The 21,672-nt window shown below is 31.4% G+C and overlaps 1 long non-coding RNA gene across 3 annotated transcripts in view; it reads left to right on the top strand.

Annotated features, from left to right (window-relative positions):
• Positions 1-462: 462 nt before the first annotated feature.
• LOC127706262 (uncharacterized) overlaps positions 463-21,672 on the top strand; it is a 36,461-nt gene continuing 15,251 nt past the window's right edge. The window contains exons 1-2 of one of the 3 annotated variants that reach the window (XR_007984342.1): positions 463-494; positions 767-1,020. This is a non-coding gene — a long non-coding RNA (uncharacterized LOC127706262). The other 2 variants (XR_007984341.1, XR_007984340.1) reach the window with 2 other exon arrangements.

Genomic DNA, 21,672 nt, shown 5'->3' with positions numbered 1-21,672 from the left:
TATAATATTCATAAAAAGTTCAAATAAACCTTATTTTTTATAGTTGTATCAGACATATGCATTCTAAATTACATGAAATCTTATATATCGTGTTGTAAGTGGGTTTTTTTTTAATTGATGAAGATAAGTTAAAATTTTTAAATAATACATTTACTGACTTTTTTTTGACTCATTAGTATTGTACATAAAACTATCTTATAATTGGTGTGTTTAATATAAGTAGTATATTTAACCATGTCTATTAAATAACTAGAATGTCGCACGTAGCCTATAACATTATTATCATTAACAACACTAGAGATACAGTGGACTTATTTGAGAAGAAACATAGTTTGACAAGAGAACTTCTTATGTCACCATGATCTGACTACTGGAGAAGACTACAAATTGTTCTCATCAGCTGATGAGTTGATAGCTTTCTATTGGTAGATGAAACTAAAGTGATTAGGTTCTGTTACAAATATAATATCAAGCTAGTTAAGAAACCACTTGGGGTTGGTTAATTGTTTAATACGCCCTATAATGGCAATGCGTTTATCTTTCTCATTACTTCCTTTGCAAAGCGAATAAATAACGTACAGTTGCTTACAGATCACTTTCATTAATTTTAAGATTTGTAAAGCTTCGTTAAAACTCTTTTATCTTCTTAGTTTAAAAGAAAACCTAAATGTAAACTTTTGAATTATTATATATACGATCTATAACAGTATTAGATTCTTGGAAAGTATCCTGTTAATTAAATTTGTGCATATTTTTTTTTTCAAAGTGAAACAAACGTTGGAATAAAACACCTGTGAGAAATCCGGTGTGAAATCCACAACCCAATCCCGTAACGGACACCTGTATTGGATGATGTCATTAGCAACGAAGACCTACACACATCAGCGTTTACTTAACTAGCTTCACATCACTGATATAATAACCAGGGGAAATCCAGTTAAAGACAGAATACAAAAGAGATACGGGTAGCAATGCTTATCAACCTGGCAATTTTACACGTAGTGGCCTTAATTATTAAAGGTAAGTTATTTCATGCATTTTTAGGGTATTTATATTTAAATTATGTACAATAGAGTAACCATAAGAAAAACAAAGAGAAATAGAAATAATTTTATGTGGTTTTGCTACATTTTTTGGATTAAGAAAACAAAGTTTCAAAACTTTAATATTTGTATATTTTTACTCTGCCGAAAATCATTTTTTCTATTCGATTTCGGAACTTTTCACAGCTAAGAATTTGTAAAATCAAATGCTACAAAATAAAGTAGGATTGGGTTTTTATTGAATTTTAATGTGAAATAATAATTTCAAAATTTATGTACAAGGTAATCGTGTTATGGTATAAGACAGAACGAGAATACTCAAATTAATTTTAACCATATAAGGTGTTTAATTTTTGTTTAAAACACATACTTAAATTACCCATGGATACATTGAAAAGTTTATATGATGCAAAGGAATATAAAAGAACCGCAATAATTTTCAGGGCAGTAATCATTCTAAGAGATATTTTCCGTTATGAGTATTCAGTATTGCTTTACATCCGTTGGCAAATATTTTATGCATGTTCTGAACGTTACAATGTACAGAACAGGTTGCCGAACACGTGTACATGTTTGATTTCTTCAACAAGTAATCCGTTGTGAAGTCGTTTGCATTGCATCACACGCATTTAAGACTGAATAAATTGTATTAACAAATAAAACATATAAGAAGAAATCTTCTTGCCTGAGGAAACGGTTGATGACATTATGTTATTCAAGATGAACAGGATGAAGTCTGTAAATCATTGAAATGCTAAGTTATTTCTGAAATGAAATTACCGTTATTGACTAATGTATCACTCATTAATTCACATAATCATTTAATACTAGAAAAAGTGACAACTGTCTTTTGGTTAAAATTCGATAAGTGAAAGATTGACTAGATGTTACTTCACATGAATCTTTTCGCCACTATACAATTTTGAATATTTATTGAAAGTTGACTTGGAAACCATGGGAATAAAATTGAGGGTATCATCGACAATAATTATTATTCGTGTTTTGCAGAACTCAAAATTATTGAAACTTAAATTTTAAAAACTTCAAATAATTTATTGTATTAACATTTCATTAAAGAAGTTTTCCAATTGTGCTCTATGTAACATTTTCTTCGTCATTCATGAACTATTTGACACTGGTAGATAAGCACGCAACAATCAATGTAACGTACTATTTTGTAAGTTGTCTTACTTTTCTTGGATAAGTACTTCCATACCAATAAGATTTTTTAATCATCATATATTTTGTGCCAAAAATACAATATGTTTAGATCTCCAATGTTCATGCTGAAATATTAAAACAAATATATCACATTTCTTTTTGTATCAAGTTTAGATTAAACTCTCTCCATTAAATTCGTATGAAAAATTTAATTTCAGTTGTTTTCCAGCAGAAACAAAAAGGAATATCGGAAATCAGCTTTTCCTATTAGTTTTGATAAATTGACCTTTTCCTCCAAATAGTTTTACGGATTCATTTTTTCTTGTGTTTTTTCATTGGTATCAAAAATAATTAAAATTGAGATTTTGTGTGGAGGATGAACGTGTTTTTGATTATTTAGCATAACAATCAGTAGACTAGTTTGTCCTCAGTGAATGAGAATAAAGGTTGGAGAGAAAAGTCATATCCGGCATGACCTACTATATACAGTCTTCACGACTTAATATACAGTTTATACGACTTTCTATAAGTTCATACGACTAACTATACGGTCTTTACAACTTACTATAAGTTTTTACGACTGACTATACAGTTTATACGACTTACTTCACAGTGTATACGGCTTCAGCTTACGAATTACAAGTACAGAACATGCGTTTTGTAAAGACACCGAGTCTTGTTAACTGTTTCAAAATGTATGTCAACTTTTTGTATCATTAAAGAGAACCATGGGTTGAATTGTCGAGGTCCCATTTTCTCCACTTTTTCACCTGGTAACTAATATCCTTGTTATAAGATTTTTAAAACATAGACATTAGGTGAAACTCCATTTCTCATATTTATCTGATTTCGATATAAGACTTAAATGCAACAGAAATTATAAAACGCGTTAAAATAATGGTTGGTGTGGATGCAAACAATTGATGATTCAATCGAAAAATATTGTTCAAGCTTTACTGATATCTGCACTCGGGTCTTTTCATTTTATCCGTTCACCTGCTTCGTTTCTAAATGCCTTTTTGTTCTTATTCGAACTACATATGAAAACATATTGAACAGCATACACACATGATTATGTAATATTTCATGCGCGTGACGATATGTTTTCATGATGGGTGGATAAGGATTTTGGCATAGAAAATTCAGCATCTAGCTATGTTCCTATTTAATAAAAGGAAAAAAGAGAATCATGAACTGTGACGCTATATTTTTAGTATTTACAGTCTTATCATGTCAAATGTAGGAACTGCGTAAATGCAGAATGCATCCGAAACATGAATAATTATGAATTATTCATCGGTTATCTATAGTTCGATTAAGAAATTCCGGTTTTTTTTCGCAATCACAGAGGCAAACATTTCTGACGGTATGTTTCTATGACCGATGCTTCTTTATACATTCACGGCAGTTCCGATTTCTACAGCAGCATAGACGCATTTGGAGCTAAATGGCTTATGTCAGCAATATTTGAATTTTACGTTATTGGGAATATGAAACCAATAAAAGACCCAAACAAAAGAGATCGAAGATCGAGCCAAACACGTATAGTGTTGTTTTATTTGCAAGATCATTGTTCGCTTTTGTCACAGAAAATGTCTATACAATGTTCTTTGACATTAAGAAAGTACTAAGTTTTGGTGATATCCTTAAACTTTTGTGGCCCAGATCAAGTTTGTTAATGGTTATAAAAAATATCAATGTTTTCCACCAGTTGTGCATTCGACAAAGATCCTCGAAAATCGAACTATTTGAGTCTTAAAACTAAAACACAACTTTATATTTGTATTGATTTCCAATAAAGTTATACAGGTGCTAAATTTCATGCATACAAAATGTGTTTCTCTAATTACACCAGACAAGCCCGATTATGCTTGTTGATCTCTGGAAACTTTTTTTTCTATTAATAGGGTCCTGTCTCATTGACGTATACCCTACATATCATTTTAATCATTCTGATGTCTAAAGATAAGAATTCATAATCCCATAGTGAACATAAAAACTAAGCAGAAAAATTGTCCAAGTTCAACTACACGATTTAGACGATATTTAGTTTACAAAAATAGCAGTCTATGATAATTACTACGTTTTCGTGTACTCAGATATAAAAGTCAACATAAGTGATGACAATAAAACAAAGTACCAGATAGATTAAGAAATGTAAATACTTGTGTCTCTCCTTCCTTGGTTTATTTCTATTTTATGTCTTTCATATTGTCTTAGATCGAAAATGATTGTAAAATGTACATGCATATCTTTTATTTGATATTTTGTGGGTTGTTTTCCCTGATAAAGTCACATTTAAGCTTACTCAATTTACAGGCCATATTATTAGTGTAAATAAACTGTAGAATGAATTTAAGAAATTTTGAAGGAACCATGATTTAAATACAGTATTTATATTTAGAATAATATCATCGTTTATCCTTTTTCTAACTTCTTTTACACTTTATCAAACTGAGACTTGGTGATCATGATAAGACTTTGTTGTATGAATGGAATTTATTTGAAATTTTTTGGCTTTTATAAAATAAGAACAGGTTGTCACTGGTTTTTTAAGGGAACTGTATTCATGATTATATCTCATCAGTGAGGTAGTTGCCGACTTAACAGAGGTAGAGCCAATTTTTCTCTGAATTCATTTCATTCGCATAGTCAAAAATCGAAAGAAATATTAACCAGTTTGAATAATCCATATTAAAAATTTATTACAATTTTACATTTTTCCATCAAGTTCAAAAGACGCTTTATATCGTTGTTGAAGGCATTATAAATTGTTGTTGAAGGCATTATAAACTGTTGTTGAAGACATTATAAACTGTTGTTGAAGGCATTATAAATTGTTGTTGAAGGCATTATAAATTGTTGTTGAAGGCATTATAACTTGTTGTTGAAGGCATTATAAACTGTTGTTGAAGACATTAAAAATTGTTGTTGAAGGCATTATAAACTGTTGTTGAAGACATTATAAACTGTTGTTGAAGGCATTATAAATTGTTGTTGAAGGCATTATAAATTGTTGTTGAAGGCATTATAAACTGTTGTTGAAGGCATTATAAACTGTTGTTGAAGGCATTATAAATTGTTGTTGAAGGCATTATAAATTGTTGTTGAAGGCATTATAACTTGTTGTTGAAGGCATTATAAACTGTTGTTGAAGGCATTATAAATTGTTGTTGAAGGCATTATAAAATGTTGTTGAAGACAATATAAACTGTTGTTGAAGACATAATAAACTGTTGTTGAAGGCATTATAAATTGTTGTTGAAGGCATTATAAATTGTTGTTGAACACAATGTTGATGCGAAGTCTCAATGTTTTAGAAAATTGCGTGTTGAAGGGCATCCTCTACCAACATGAATTAAATTTTAACTGAAAGACAATACGTGGATTTACTACAAGCAGACATTTTTTGTTTTGGTTAAAAATATCTTTCTTGTTCATACGAAAAAAATGTTGAACCTTAATGTTTTCTTTTCCTTACATGTTTCATCCTTTAAAAGACCGTTTTGTTTCTACCTTTGCATTTTAAGTTCGTTTTGAAAGCTTTAATTTGTTGACCTTAGGTTTTGTGGTCATATATCTGCATTTTTATGTTAGTTTTGTGTCCTAAAATTTATTGGCCTGACGTTTGGTGGTCTTATAATGTGTTTAATTTGTGCTGATTAACGTTTTTATTGCTTTTAAATGTTTACAGAGTCTCGAATTTGACTCAGTTAGTACTATTGGACGATACTCCAGAATCGATTGTCATGTGAGTTAGTGCTAATGAACGATACTCCAGAATCGATTGTCATGTGCAAAGAAATTGGTCTTATATTTGCATACAACTATTAGTGTTTTACAGTTTGAAGACTGTTAGTTACTGAAATCATCAGCTGTATCATCACAGGAGCCAGAAGGGAGGCTAGAGTTTTTTAACACATACAATCGATAGAACTCTGCTTTTTCAAATGGACCATCCCTTTAAACTTTATTGATCAACATTTAAGACTAGAAGTCTTTGCATACACGCTTTCGATTATAAATTGCTTGTACAATGTTACAGAAGAAAACGATGCAGGTTACGTAGGTTAAATTTATGCAAGCCGATTTCTACTGTTGTTTCTAAATGCTCTTGGGTTGGTGTACTGAAATTAAGTGTCCTTTACGTAATATTTCATTCGTTTTCGCACATTCCATTCTAGGGGGAAAAAACCATATGTCTCAATTTTTTCTGCTGTTTCATTGACATTTAGAAAATATTTCTTTTTTTATTTATTCTGTAAAAATACGTTCTAAACTAATTATGAATTAAATTAAATACATTCTGTATTTAGAAGGATCAGATGTGTATATTTTCTTTGTAATGTTAGCATAGAAGAATATGTATTACTTTAATAATAAGCCCGGAAGGTTGGTCGACATACGTAATTAAAAAAAAACTGTTGTAGCACTGTTTGTTAATCAAACTGTAAGTACTTTAACCAAGTATTGCATGGACGTTCAACTTCAGACTTGGAACCAAATTAATTAAAAAAAAAAAAAAGCATCAGTGGTTATTTGATTAACTATTCTGCGTTTGAGTAAAATGAATCGGCTGTTTTAACAATGTAAAGCAACTTTCGAATTTGTAATGATAATGTGTTTTCGCTGTTTAAAAAAAAAACAAACTACGAAACAAATACTGTTACACGCACCAAGTACCGTTTTGTTTAAGAGTAAAAGACGATGCGGGTATAAGTTAATGAGATAGTAACCTATTAACATACAATCACAAACGATACAATTGACAAATGTCTATACAATCCCAAAAAACACAATTAACAAATTTCTATATTATGTAATGTCAAGCTCTAATCTTAATCATTCCAGAAAAATGATAGAGACTTTCAAAGATCGGCCAGTCGCATCAACATCCACAAAGAAGTAGAAAAAAGAAAACAAATCCAAATAAATCCATGCAAACAAAACAAAGTGAATAAACAATCCACAAAGAGATTTAAATACTTCACATAAATGGTCGATTCCATTATGCGTATTGTACAGCAAAAACAATATTTTTGTTTCGTGAGTCGTTACATAGCGAGAAGCGTGTGGTGTTTAGTCGCAGCTGCCAGTTGAGTCGTGACTGAAACGGGTTCATAAACGATTTTTTTCAGTAATAAATTGATTTATTGATCGATTGGTGTTTAACGCCACTTTGGACAATATTGTGCTATTTCGTGGCGGTTAGTTTTTATTGGTAGCGAAAGGCGGAGTGCCCGGGGAGAACCACTGACCTTCAGAAGGAAAACTAGCAATCCTAGTCAATTAGTATTGAAATCGCGCGCACCTGTCACGTGCGGGATTCGAACTCCCTACCTCGGTGTTGACCGGATAGTGATACAGTAGTTCGACTAATTAGACCACTCGACCACCGATGTCCACCTTTTCAGTAGAAAGAGTACGTATAAATGTACTTGATTTTGGTTTGTAAACGCTTGAGTATCTCGATATAGCACTTACGTCAAACACCAACACTGTCGGTTGCTTGTTTTGTTGTTGTTCATTTTTAGTCGTTATATCTAAATCATTATGTTACAATTAAATATCAAAAACCCAACCTTTTAAATTAAGGCCGTTTATAGTTCACTTGAATGCAAAATTTAGTTTTGGAAGAAATGCAGAGTTATGTATGGTATTGATTTTAAGGATAATTTAACTATTTTGACTCAATGAATGGAATGTTATCTCAAATAATTACTTTACTCAATGTTTTGGAGCCAGAGTCACGACTGTACGCAGCAACTCAAATTCCGTGTCTTGCTTCTAATGTTTTTGTAGTAGGATGTTGAAATGAACAGTTTAAGTTTTAGTCTCTTGTGTCAGACAAATCAATTGGCAACCTGGATTTATCACGACCTCTATTCCTTTATGCACATTGCAGTTTACTTATCTTTTACTAGTACTTGATATAACTAAACTAACTTGGAACATTGTTTGCGTTGCTAATTAAACATATCAGATTGGTAATTTAACACATCACATGCGTCATTTATTTTCTATTTGGCTCATCAGTAAATTGTATGAAATTATCCAAAATATCATTAAATAACAAAGGTCCATGTTGATCACGGAATCATTTGCAGATTTCCTTTGGGTGATATCTTACATTACAAAATGGCCTCTGAAATTTCCATAATTGCCGATTGCTAACAAACTGTACTGTGCATTTGATCTTCCGACTAGATGAGTGACGAGAATACATTGGTAATAGATAGTTTTCCTTGCTTGTTTCATTAGAAGTTCATCATTCACGAATTAATAACAAGTCTTGATCTGATAAACTTGTCCATATATGTGAGAACTGTCTGCTGTCTTTAACCTGTGTACTTTAATCGTTTACTCTGTCCCTTTTCATATGTAGACGGACATTCAGTAGGAAAGTGAACGGAAAGGTAGTTCATTTTCTTAAAGACAAACTCTTATACTTTAATTAGGATCTATTTTCTTATATTAGGGTATAATACCGCTTTCAAAATACACAGGACATTTTTTTGTGGCATTACCGAACATTCGGTGCTCTAGACGAAAACTTTTGGAAGCTAAATCCATTTTTTTAAATAAAAAACTAAAAACGCTATGATTAAACAGTGCCAAATACAATGTATGTTTTGGTCAATACGGGGTGGCATGCAAGCACAATTTGTGTATTTTATATAAAATTGATACAAGCCATTGGACCAGAGTACTCAAACCATAGTACTTGCATTCAACCAAATTTTTTTATAAAAATAACAACAACAAAAATCAGAACATAAGAAATGGATATCCTTTGTTTTTCTATCATAAGAACTGAAAACATGTTAATGACATACATTACAAATGATCATGCTAACTTTTACTAATTTCTTCAACAGGTTATATGTTTCAACTGTATGAAATATTTGTTGGTATCATACAAGGTAGCAGTGGAAACTTCAGTGTTTGGTCAATTCTAGGGTTGTTTAAACCGCTGAATACAAACCAAAAATTGCTTTCGCCGTATAAGTACTTGATCCTGGTATCAATCTAAAATAAGCATCAGTGATGAAATTATACTTTATTTACCAGTTACGTAACCTTTGATTGAAAATTTATGTAACTGTTTGCGAATTTAATTAGTAGTTAATGCCTAGTTATTTGCTTAAATAATTATTTTTTTTTAAAGCATTTTATCTTTTAAATTGAAGAATAATGTGCATTACAGTCGTTATTAGTGTTAGATTTAAATTAGATAAGGCAACTATACTTTACCAATATTCAAATCTCGTAAATCGATTAAGAAAGAGACGACTTAAGGTAACAAACACAATAATGAGGGACTCGCTTGAATTCCAAAAAGGAGCACAACTTGTGCGTTGACAGGGTATGCATGTATCACATGCAATGCAAATATACACTCAAGTCAAAATGTCACATTCGGGAAAAAGACACAATTGAAAAAAAAATATTAATCAGATTACTATCTGGTATTTGGAGATCTGAGACCGCCACATTACATCGCCAGTTGTCTACATGTCGTGAGTTTAGACACCAACACAACGTATTAGTCAACCAATTCGTGAAGGTGACGTTAAATTTATGCAGCGTTGATTTCTGTCGTTCTTCCTTATAACTCTGTTGTGTAAGGGGCACACCCTTGTAAATGAAGTCCGTATAAGGTCAACATGCACGAGCATAATGTATAAACTGAGATATATAAACGCTATACTTTCATTAACCAAGACCTTGTTGATAAATATTCCGTATCAACTTCACAAATAATACATGATGGTTTTGAAGTATAAATTCTAGACTCTGGCGTTGTTTATCATCTTAAATACGTGTTATAGTGTTCTCTTTATTTATCTTTGTATATTCTAATCTTTACTGTTTAGTACATTTTCGGTACATACTTTTGGCGAGGCTAGGTATTTATACATCCCGCCTTTGTTATTGTGCTATGGACATTTTTGTATTCTTGTCCTTCATTTTTGCTTATGTACTTTGTTTATAGAGTGTCTATATGCCATTTTGTTTTTCTTTGTTTAAATTGATATTTGCTTTTATAGTGATTAAGATTATAACACAATGTTGACTGCTGTACCCCAATTTTAAAATTTGTTACCTTTTATGTCTGTTTGTATTCTCACACATTGTTGTCAATATAATAAAATGCTTTATGACTGTCATACAAGTGAAAGGTTTAGCTAGCTATAAAACCAGGTTTAATCCACCATTTTTTACATAAGGAAATGCCTGTTCCAAGTCAGGAATATGACAGTTGTTTTCCATTCGTTTTATGTCTTTGAGCTTTTGATTTTGCCACGTGATAAAGGAGTTTCCGTTTTGAATTTTTCTTATAGTTCGGTATTTTTGTAATTTTACTTTTTACGCTACCACGAGACCACCCAGGCGGTTGTGTCAATTCCGAGAAAAGATCAAGATATGTAGCAGACTTTCTAACTTCGGTAGTACATGTATCTTTAATCTCAAGCTCACTAGGATATATAAGATGTTAACAAGAATAAATAAAACAATAACCTGTAAGCGTATACCCCAAAACAGGAAGTACCGTATGAATATGTTATCTAGACATACTTTATGTTTTTGTCATGATTTTACAGATACTTCATGTTAAAGTTAAATGATAAATTGATTACAATACTGGCAGATACCTTGTAATATTATGCTATGATTATATCAAGACTAATAGTAAACCAATGAACCTTGAATTATTCTACAACTCGCAACATAATTGTTTATTCAACCACTGAGACATTATATTTAAGGTTTAATTCGATAAGCTAAATGGTCAATAAAATTACATGGAAGATTACCAAATCAATTAATATGATCAAATGTAATTCCAAGCTACGAAGTTAGCCGATAGAAAGCATGACCATTTCATTTTATGTTCGTATAAATGTCGTTTTTAATTAATAATAATACACTTTGCAGTTTTATAGTAGTTGTAAATTTCAATGAAAAACTCCAGTAGATATCAAACTCAACTTCGAGAGAAACATAAATATAGTATTATGTCTGTATGTCTTTCTTCATGATCGCATTTGATGTTTTAGTGTCCATATTTTGACTTCCTTTGGTCACGTACAAGTACATCGTCCAATCCAAAAGAATACATAAACAAGTATGTTATGCTTTTTGTGTTATATTTTAAACACATTGGACTTTTACAGATGAGAGTTCTCATTTCTTGGGAAACATATTAGATTTTTATTTAATTTCACTAATGATATTTAGGAAATGAGTTTTTGTCATTGTCGTAATCAGGAGTAAATCAAATGAAGATCTTAAGATTTATTACTTTCAACGAAGTGTATTTCAAAGTTGAAAAGAATATTTAGCAAAACAGCTTAACCTAACCAAGTGTGTTTTGTAGACGAAACGCGCGTCTAGCGTCTAAATGTTAATCCTGGTGTCAGGTTACTACTACTATCATGTAGTCAAAATTTCATGGAGTTTAGAGTGTGGTATCTGCTGTAAGTCTTAGCGTCAAGGATATAATAATATATACATGTATGGTATAAAGGAATTTTTTCTATTTAAGAAAAGTTGATAAATAGGACAGTACTCGTCAGGATTCAAAACGTGTAGTAAAAACTGTAAAATGTGTAAGAAGAATTATTAGTACTTAAGCTTTTTTAAAAGAACGTTTCTAATTTACATGGCGGTGATAATAAACACGATCAAATGTGATATCAAACAAAATGAGTGTTGTGTTGTGTCTGTCATGTCTGCTTGTTTATTCATTTGTCTTCATTTGAATATGTAGTGGTTGAATGTCATTGAAACTTGCATAATATCTTAAGAAAAATGTGGTATTGTGAATCCTTTTTCGTCCAATAATCCGAATAATTTCATCCCTTGCCAATGAAAACGTTGAAGCTGGATTTGTTGTCCTTTTTTGAAAGAGAGCAATGTATGTCTTTGTGTAATTTTTGCGCGAAGCGTTTCTTAGGTTTGATTTTTTCACTTTTCAAAATCAACTATAAATAGTAAGAGATATTATGTCATAATGATTGATAAAATATAAATCTTAAGTGACAAAACTTCTCCCTGCATCATCAACCCCATAACAAAAGCAAGAAATAAAAAAAAACAACAAAAAAGTTAAAGAACACCATACTTACGTTGGAAAAAAAGTAATCAAAGATGCCAGGCTTACAATCTATAACGTCATAAGCGTCTGTCATTTACAAAAGAGTCATCAGTTGCGCTTATAAAATAATTGTATCAATTAAATAGCATATCTACACTAGAATCTGTACTACTGGGCTGAAGTATCCGAGGTAACGAAACATCCATCTCCAGAGGTGTCGACCAAGTTGTTGAAAAAGTCATCAAAGAAATTTACATTATAATTTAGTCGCGCGTTTTGTCTACATAAGTCTAATCAGTAGATCTTCAATTTTAAAGGCCAAATCGATAACAAATTTAAAGAGCAAGAGAAGAAACCAATTATTTAAAAAATAACGTAAGCATCTTTGGCTAAGGCCATGGGTTCCTGGGAGTAGAACAACATAAGTGTGTCGAATGATTCTAACCTTTTATGGTCACTAAATTAATCAAAAACGATTGCATCAAAGATATTTTATATCAGCACATGAACTGAGAGCTCACTACTCGGCTAGTTATACTGTCGCAGACGAATTGTGCTTCTGTGGTAGTTGTCGACCCATTAGCTAGATAAGTAATCAAATATTCAAAGTTCATAATTAAGAACGTCAGACGGACGTTTTTATCACATAGGTCCCATCAGTACAGCTTTAATCAATACATCAGGAAATCCAAATCGAGAATGGTTTTGAAAAGTATTGAAAACGAACACTTCTAAAAGTTTAGCTAAAGCAATCTATTGCTTTGGGAAGAAAAACCTCATTTTTACTGATTGAATCATAACAGTTGATGTACAGTAAATTTATAGAAATTAATCGAATTATTATTTATGTCCGCTCTGCTTTTTTACTAGCTTGTTATACCCACGGAGATCATTAAAAGTGGTATCTACCAAGTGGTTGTAAAATGTCATTAGAGATACTAGGCGTTCGTTTCCAATTTTCAGTGTTGCTAGAATCAAATCAGATTAGAAGCCAAATTTGTTTACAAAACAAAGAACATTGAAAACCAAATGATCTAAAAACTTTATGTCTAATCTGACTTAGGCTAGAGTTAGAAATCTTAATTTTCTGAATGATTTTAACATCTGATTAACAGATAATTTAGAGTAGACGATTGCATATTACAGACTACTGACACTAGTAAATTAATCTTAGTCTTAAGCGGTCATTTTGATGTAAACATTATCAGAAAAGTCTAAACAATTAATTAGTCAGTCATAAGACTTATCCACAGGCTTAAATTCAGTGTTGTTCGGACAATTCGCTTGCAATCAATTCATTGCTCTTCAGTGGCTCTTCGGACAATTTAGTATGATACTGATGTGTACAGGTAAATAACAACTATTGAACAGTCTGAATATATACTGAACAGATCTCAATTCACTTTAAGTGAATTGTCTGAACACTAATGAATTCACTGCCGCGAATAAGTTTACTAAAAGACATAAAATAAGCTGTTCAGATCAAAATAACCGTTTCGAATCAAAATTGGTTTGCTAGTGTGGGCTAGTAATACCATTGGGGACCAAACTGCCGACGATTTAGATAAATAGTTTTTATTGAACTGTTAACAGGATCACAAACGCAAAATTGTATATTCCCTATGGTGACACGCTGTGAATATTCTTTCAATATCATTGCAATGTCCATGTTTACTCCAGATTTATTCATAATTTCGAATTTTTCTGTTACAATTATGTTGACCACCGTGAAAAACGTTGCGTCATTAGGGCATAACTTTAAGACAAAACGTATTCCAAATTTCAATTATTTATCATAAAAAATTAGTACATTTACAATGACTGTAAACAGCTAGATAGACCAGACCTATTATAATGATTATATAATGATTATTATATGCTAGCCTATAAAGATATTGTTCTTAAATAGTATCTTGTTATCATATGGTATATGAGTGATTGTTCTCTCGATCCCCGACTGAAATTGGCCGGAATTCTCACCAGTTTAATGTGCATAGAAACTGATCATAAAAATAACATTTTGAGTTAAACTTAGAAGAAGGATGTGTTGTGTAAAGGAGGCCTCAGTGGTCGATTTGTCTAAGTAGTTCATCTACTGCATCTCTTGCCCGGCAACATTGCATTTCGGTTGTTATCTTACTTGACTAGAACTGTAAGTTTTCTTGCCGAAGGTCGTGGTTCTTTCCGGGCACTCTGGCTTCCTCCACCAATAAAAAAAGACCGCCACGATATAGTCAATATTGCTTAAAAGTGGCGTTAAACACCAACAATCAATCAATCAATTAATTTTATGTAAACAGAGACAAATTTAAATTGTGCATAACATCTGTTCGTTCTTGTGTTTGCCTTCAAGTAATTCAAATGCTACCACATTTTACCTAAGAACTCATCTTAATTTGCAAATCGAAGTATTGTTCAAGCCTTACATAATCAGTGAACAATACTTATAATAATTGCAATGCAGGTAATATTTTTTTTCTACTTTTTCTGTATTGATATGACTTAATTTGCACATTAAAGAAATTACAGAAAGAGCTTTACCATACTTGATTCATCGACAGTTTTCAAATGGTATAATATTGCATAATCACGTAATGCTTTGTTGAATACAGTTTTCTATCCGTCTTTTCCCTGTAGGCCATTGATGGCGTCAGTCCGTTTTCGTCTCATGATTGTAATAACCTAGTTATTTTCATTTGGTACAAGTTATGAAAAGCATATTATGATCTGAACTTTGGTGAATGGAATATTGGTTTCATGTACATAAGATCGCATTTCAAAGATAAAACCAAACTCATCAAAAATACAATGTTTATAATTAAAAGTACCCCAAACGACGGTTTCGTCTGCCTAGACAAACATGAAGTGTTCGGATTAAAGTAGTTAGAAGTCCAAATCATTACAAAGTTAAAGATAATTTAAAACCTAAAAGTTTCTACAAATCTTGTCAAATTTGGCTAAAGCAAGCAATGCCTGCGAGTGTGCCAAATAATTTTTTTTTTTGAGTTCATGACTGTATTAGTAAAAAGTTATATTACAAAAAAAATACCGAACTCCAATGAAAATTCAAAACGTAAAGTCATTTATCAAATGGCAAAATCAAAAGCTCAAACACATCAAACGAATGGAAAACAACTGTTACATTTCCTTATGTAGAAAATGGTGAATTAAAACCTGGTTTTATAGCTAGGTAAACCTGTCACTTGTATGACAGTCGCATAGAATCCCCCTTATATTGACAACAATGTGTGAGCAAAACAAACAGACATAATAGGTAAAAATGTCAAAAATTGGGGTTAAGCAGTCAACATTGTGTTATAATCTTAATCACTATAAAAACAAATAACTATTTCTACAAAGAAAATCAAAATTGCATATAGACACTCTATAGACAAACCACATAAGCAAAATTAAAGACGAGGATACACAAAATGACCACAACACAGTAACACAGTGGCGGGGTGTATAAATACCGAACCACGCCAAAAGGATATTACTAAAAATGGACTAAATAGTCGTAAAGGTTTAAAATATACAGACAAATAAAAAGAACACTATATCACGTAATTAAGACGATTAACAAAGTCAGTACCAAGAATCTATTCTTCAACACCATCATGTATTATTGGGTATTTAATATTCAATGACCACACAGAATATATAAGAAGATATGGTTACTACACTGGTGATATCCACGTGTACTAAACGTCCACCAACTGTGTATTTAGCATTGACCCAGGTATTGTAAACACTCATCAAGGCAAGGCAATGGTAGCGATATGTTAAACTTGGAGATGCATTGTTTTAATTCATTCAAGGTTCTTCATCTCCCTTTTTGGAAGATTTTTAAAAATGAGCTAAAGACTAAATGCCCAACAGAAATATAAAGACGGCAATGACCTATACGTAACGCAACATTTGAATTTTGACGGTAATTGTTGACAATTATGTATAATACATATACTTATTAGTAAGAGATACCTCCTGACAAATACGGTCATAAAAGCATGACAACATAACAGCTGTTGCAAAATATATTTAGACAACAATCACAATAATCCAGGAGAACATGACAGCTGAATTTGGCAATGTAAAGGGATTGGCTGACTAAATATTTTGAAAACGCTGCCTAAAATGACTATTCAGATGGGGAATATATATAAGCATAGATATCATTTACAAGTACTGAACAAAACTGCATTATTTAAGATAAGAAGAATGCCCTTAGATTTATTTTAGTAAACAACATCATTTTACATTTTAAGTCCTACAGTAACGATGATAGTGATAAATATATTTAGTGTAATTGTGTGTTGTTATTTTATGAAAGACCTATCATTACAAATTAAGTGGTATTTCGTGTTAATTTGTTAATTGACACGTTTTGTTTAGTTCTTTTATTTCTAATAAGATACATGTATGTACTATTCTCAGAGTATACGTCGTTATTTTAAGCCTATCATGAATTTCAATCATTTTGTAGCTTGTACTTCATTTATAAAAAAGGCTTTGATTAATTCAAGTTCTTAGTAAAATATGATTAATTGAATACAATTTGATACGTGATAATAGGTCAATGTTGTGTGGGTTTTACGTAACATACTTTTATCACTAGTTATGAATCGACTTCCGACTACAGAGACATAAAGCAAACCTCAACCAGGGAATTTACAAGACACCAGATATAAAGATAAAAAAAACTGATAATTTATAATTCAATTTTATTAAAAACTACGATGACTGATCACTGTTTAGAGCTTGAAAGCAACTATGAACTGCAGTATTCATAAAGGTTGACAAATTGCTATTTCCAGTTTAAGTTTTTAACTGAAGCTACAGGAAATGATAAAAACGTGGTTATAAACTATTAGTTCTTATTCCTCCCTTAATCGATTCCAACACGATCATCAAACACAACTTTTTTAAAGCAAATCTGTATTGAAACTAATCCAGGAAGGACATCAACTTTCATAGTTTCATACTGAAATTAAGTAAGGGGAAGACGATACCGAAAGGAGAATCAAGAAGTATATGTCAAAAAACAAAAACAGACCATACCAACAAAAACAAAAAAAAGAAATAAAAGACAAACAAAATCAACAAAACAATACACTAACTAACGACAAAGTAACACGCACCACATAAAACTGGGATGGTGTCAGTTACACTAGAAAAGTAGCAGCTAGACAACTGTTGTGGAGCAGGTGATGGTGTTGCTCAATATTTAACTTTCTGTTAGGTGCTTTGTTAATTATTGTTTATTTTGTCTTGTTAATACTCCGACTTTGTCATTTTTATTTACCCTTTGGAATTTTCCTAATTTTGTTTTTCCATCTGAACAAAAACTTGAACCGTTATTGGGCTAAAGTGATAAACTTATGCACAACCATATGTTCTCAAGTTATTTACTCTTCTTTTTGTGTTTTACAGGTGGTATTTACAAAAAGTAATATCTACTTATTGGCATATAATTAATAATTTAACATGCCAATTTGTTATATATACAGATCATTTGACGATCAAATAGTATGACATACTTATGTAGAAGGATGGACAAATTACAATGCAACATTTTGAATTTTTTTCGCGTATCTAAAATTGTTCATATATAGTCGAATACTGTTCAAGATAAAGGAAAAACAATTAAAAAATGCTGTTTGTTAGAAAAGAATATGAAACATAATGGAGAAGTCGGTAACAAAAACATGGCTTACAGAGAAAGTGTATCTATACAATTGAAACTTATTGGTTTCAAACGCTGAAAGTATAATTTGTTACCTGGCTTTAGTCAATTTTCGTATGTATTTTTGACGTGGGTGAAGGGGAATTTGTGGAATGTATCTTCGAAAAGTGTTCATGTTAATTTCAATTTCAATACGAAGTTGCCATCCTACGTCTCAAATTCTGAGAGACTTTATGTGTTTTTCTTAATATTAAATTACCAATACAGTCGGCTTGGTAGTCTTTTGAGACATCGGAAATAGATACATTTATGCTTTAAATTGTGTTCCATGTACCTCATTTTGATTTTTTGTAATCCATTACGTCATTAGTTCCTTTAAATGAAGCTGATTAAAATTCTAAGTCGTAATGAATTCTAATATAATTATAAAGACAAAGCATTAAAAACTAGAAAAATAACAATTAAGACATAGTTTATGTCTAGAAGATTTTAACGGTATGTAATCAGGATTGCACACCTCTTCTTGTGTAAAGACATTGAAATTTATTATTACATTGAAATTTATGTTGATAATGGCTTGATAATGGCATAATGTAGCTGAAATTATAACTAAATACATGTATAATATAATGATGTTTAGCAGAAGTCAACACTGGATTTCTAGCATTAACAAACAGGACTCCTTGACTGGAATACTTGATTAGTGAAGTATTTTGTTAACAGTAGTAATATCCTACATAAAACGTATGAGAGAAAGCTTTGCCATTAGGCTTTTTGCAACAAACAATATATGACCAATCGGATCCAATTCAAATTATTCTCTCGAGTTTGCTAAATTGATTAAAAACAAGCCAGAAAAGAAAGAATGAAATGAAATAAAACAAAACTAAAACTAAACAAAAACCATAAGGAGTATACAGACATTGTACCTCAAAATTGACAATTTCGGTGTGCTATTCATAGTGGGTGTACATTTTTAATGTACACGAACGTTTAAAAACTGAAATTTCCAATGTTCGATATTTTAAAAGACAAAGTGTTATCCCCAGAATTTTGACATTCCAACGCGTTTGAAGCCTATAAATGTTTTTAACGATTTATTTTATAATTCATATATTATCATATGTTCCGATTTTTACGATTGTATGTCTCTTAGATCGCTAGTTTGTGGCTTTTTGGGTTTATAAGACTTCAATTCAATCAAGTTTTGGATTTTGAATTATATTTGCCTCGGGCATAACTGAAGAGATATTCATTGTCAAAATGCCCATCTGGTGCAGTAAACTTGGTATCGTTAATGTAATTATTACCACTGGGTCGATACCTCTGCTGATGGGCTGTTATAAGCTCTTCAATTCTGGACTAAGTTTAAAAATTTGGTCTCCAGCATCACTGAAGAGACATTTAATGTAATCTGGTGCAGTAAAATTGGGACCGTTTCGTTAGTTTGTCTAAATGCTAGTTGTGTATTGTGCTTCATACTAGTCTGATGAGTCAAAGCATTTCAACTTTTTTTATACTGTTTGTTTTGAAGATGTGCTGTTGCACCACTGTCCAAGGTAAGGGGAGTTGAGCACTGACAATTTGCACATTTTGTTTAATTAAGTGGTTGTCGTTGACTGCTGTCTGTCATTTTTTTTTTTCGTTTATTTTATTTTTTCATGAATGGTATTTGGTTTTCTCTTTAAATTGCTTTATATTTTGCCATGGTAGTTCTTTAAGAGCTGATTACACATTATTGGTTTTGCCCATTGTTGAAGGTCGTAGTGTTTATACCTTGCAATCAAATCACATCCCCTTTTTATATGTCATCGCAGTATATACTTTAGCTATGGTAAATAGGAAAGTCATATAAGAACCTTTGGAAAAACAGACTTGTGTACCATATTTATGCCCCACCTAGGTCTGTGTGTCCGTTCGTCCGTCCGTTCGTCCGTCCATCCGTCCGTCTGTCCTGCTTCAAGTTAAAGTTTTTGGTCACGGTAGTTTTTGATGAAGTTGAAGTCCAATCAACTTAAAACTTAGTACATCTTTCTAATTTTAATTTTAAGAGAGAGTTTTGACCCCAATTTCACGTTCCAATAAACATAGAAAATGATAGTGCGAGTGGGGCATCCGTGTACTATGGACACATTCTTGTTGTTTGTTGTCATAAATCAACGGATAAAGTCATTACAAAAGTAGAAAATCTGAATGTGAAATTGGATATTAAATGACGAAATCGCAGCCTTTCTTGGAAATAGACGGTCTTTGCCGTTATGTACAAAACGCTGTGTGTCAAAAATTGGCTCGGTCGTTCTAGAATATTGGTCTTCAACAATAGAAAAAGAAACTCTTCGCACTTTTACTGTTAAATCATAGTTCCATTATGGTCAGCTTTGGAAAAGAATTTTTTTATTTATAATTGTGATATATGAATGGTTATGTTTTAATCTATATTGAATCCATTCTTACGAAATGTTGTAACATTTACCCTTCTACGTGTATATGCCTTCTTCTATTAAATAGCCGTGACACGTACGGAAGATAAGCTTTATGGCGATATTCTATTACTTTTATATTGTACTATTACCTTGTAAATAAAAAAATCTATAAATAATTACAGCATACCCAATGAATATAAACGATACCAAACCGATTTAAAAGTATATATGCTGTCGATGAAGAAGATGTTCTATAAAACGTATACCAATAAATAAGTTTGAGAAGGTAACACTGTAGGAAATTTACAAACAGCATATAAATTTGCATAACCTCTGAAATAATATAGTTTTAATAATGATCTTTGTTTGGGAATTCGACATGGCGCACAAATACCGCTGCGTTTTGGCAAGTTTTAGAGAATACAATCTATTCGTATTATTGTATTTGTTTTATAATGGTTTATTACTATTCCAATTTGGATGACATTTGAGTTTTATTTAAATACAACTGATTTGTATAATAAATGCAAATGTGACGTAAGTCGTGTTTAGAAATAGTTGTTCCATATCTATAGTTTTGAATTATATGATTTGGCAATGGTTGCTTTTTTTTTATTTCAACACCTAATGAGAAATCTGAAGTTGTAATGACTATCAATTTTGTTATGCAGTGAGTATATGTATGTGATTTCTACTGACAGTACAGGATATCGAAATATTCCGATGACATAATAAAGCGATTAAAACAATGCAGTGTCAAATTTGTTTCGTGAATAATTTGCGTGGGTAATTACTGTACTTTAAAAATCTCTAACATTTCTTGTCTAAATGGTTTTGCTTATACCAAAGAAATAGCGTACCTTTCGTAATTTTAATTCCAAGCCAGCAAGCAAATTTTGTGTACTTGTCTTCAAATTTACAAAAAGCTGTTTTCCGGAAGATTTTTGAAAGGATAGATCGATCTTGCTTTATATTGAACAGGTACATGACATATTTATATCATGTAAACAATTGTGAAATTATTGTTCCATTGTAATGTGAATTGCCAAAGTGTGTGAGTAAATAAGTAAACAAATGTAATTCAATTACTATGGTATATGTTACTGAGGACTTCCATTGACCGCAAATTCAAAATAGATGTAATGTCCATATTTCTTCCAGCCAGTACTTTAAATTAATTGCAAAACGACGTCATTTGTCTGTATTTCGACATATAAAAATCCAAAACCAATTTCATATCAATTAACACGTTAAAGGGTA

The sequence above is a fragment of the Mytilus californianus genome, unplaced genomic scaffold, assembly GCF_021869535.1.
Source record: "Mytilus californianus isolate M0D057914Y unplaced genomic scaffold, xbMytCali1.0.p SCAF_6, whole genome shotgun sequence".
NCBI classification, from domain to species: domain Eukaryota; kingdom Metazoa; phylum Mollusca; class Bivalvia; order Mytilida; family Mytilidae; genus Mytilus; species Mytilus californianus.
The sequence above is the reverse complement of the archived record's forward strand: the minus strand, read 5'-3'. Positions and strand labels throughout refer to the sequence as shown.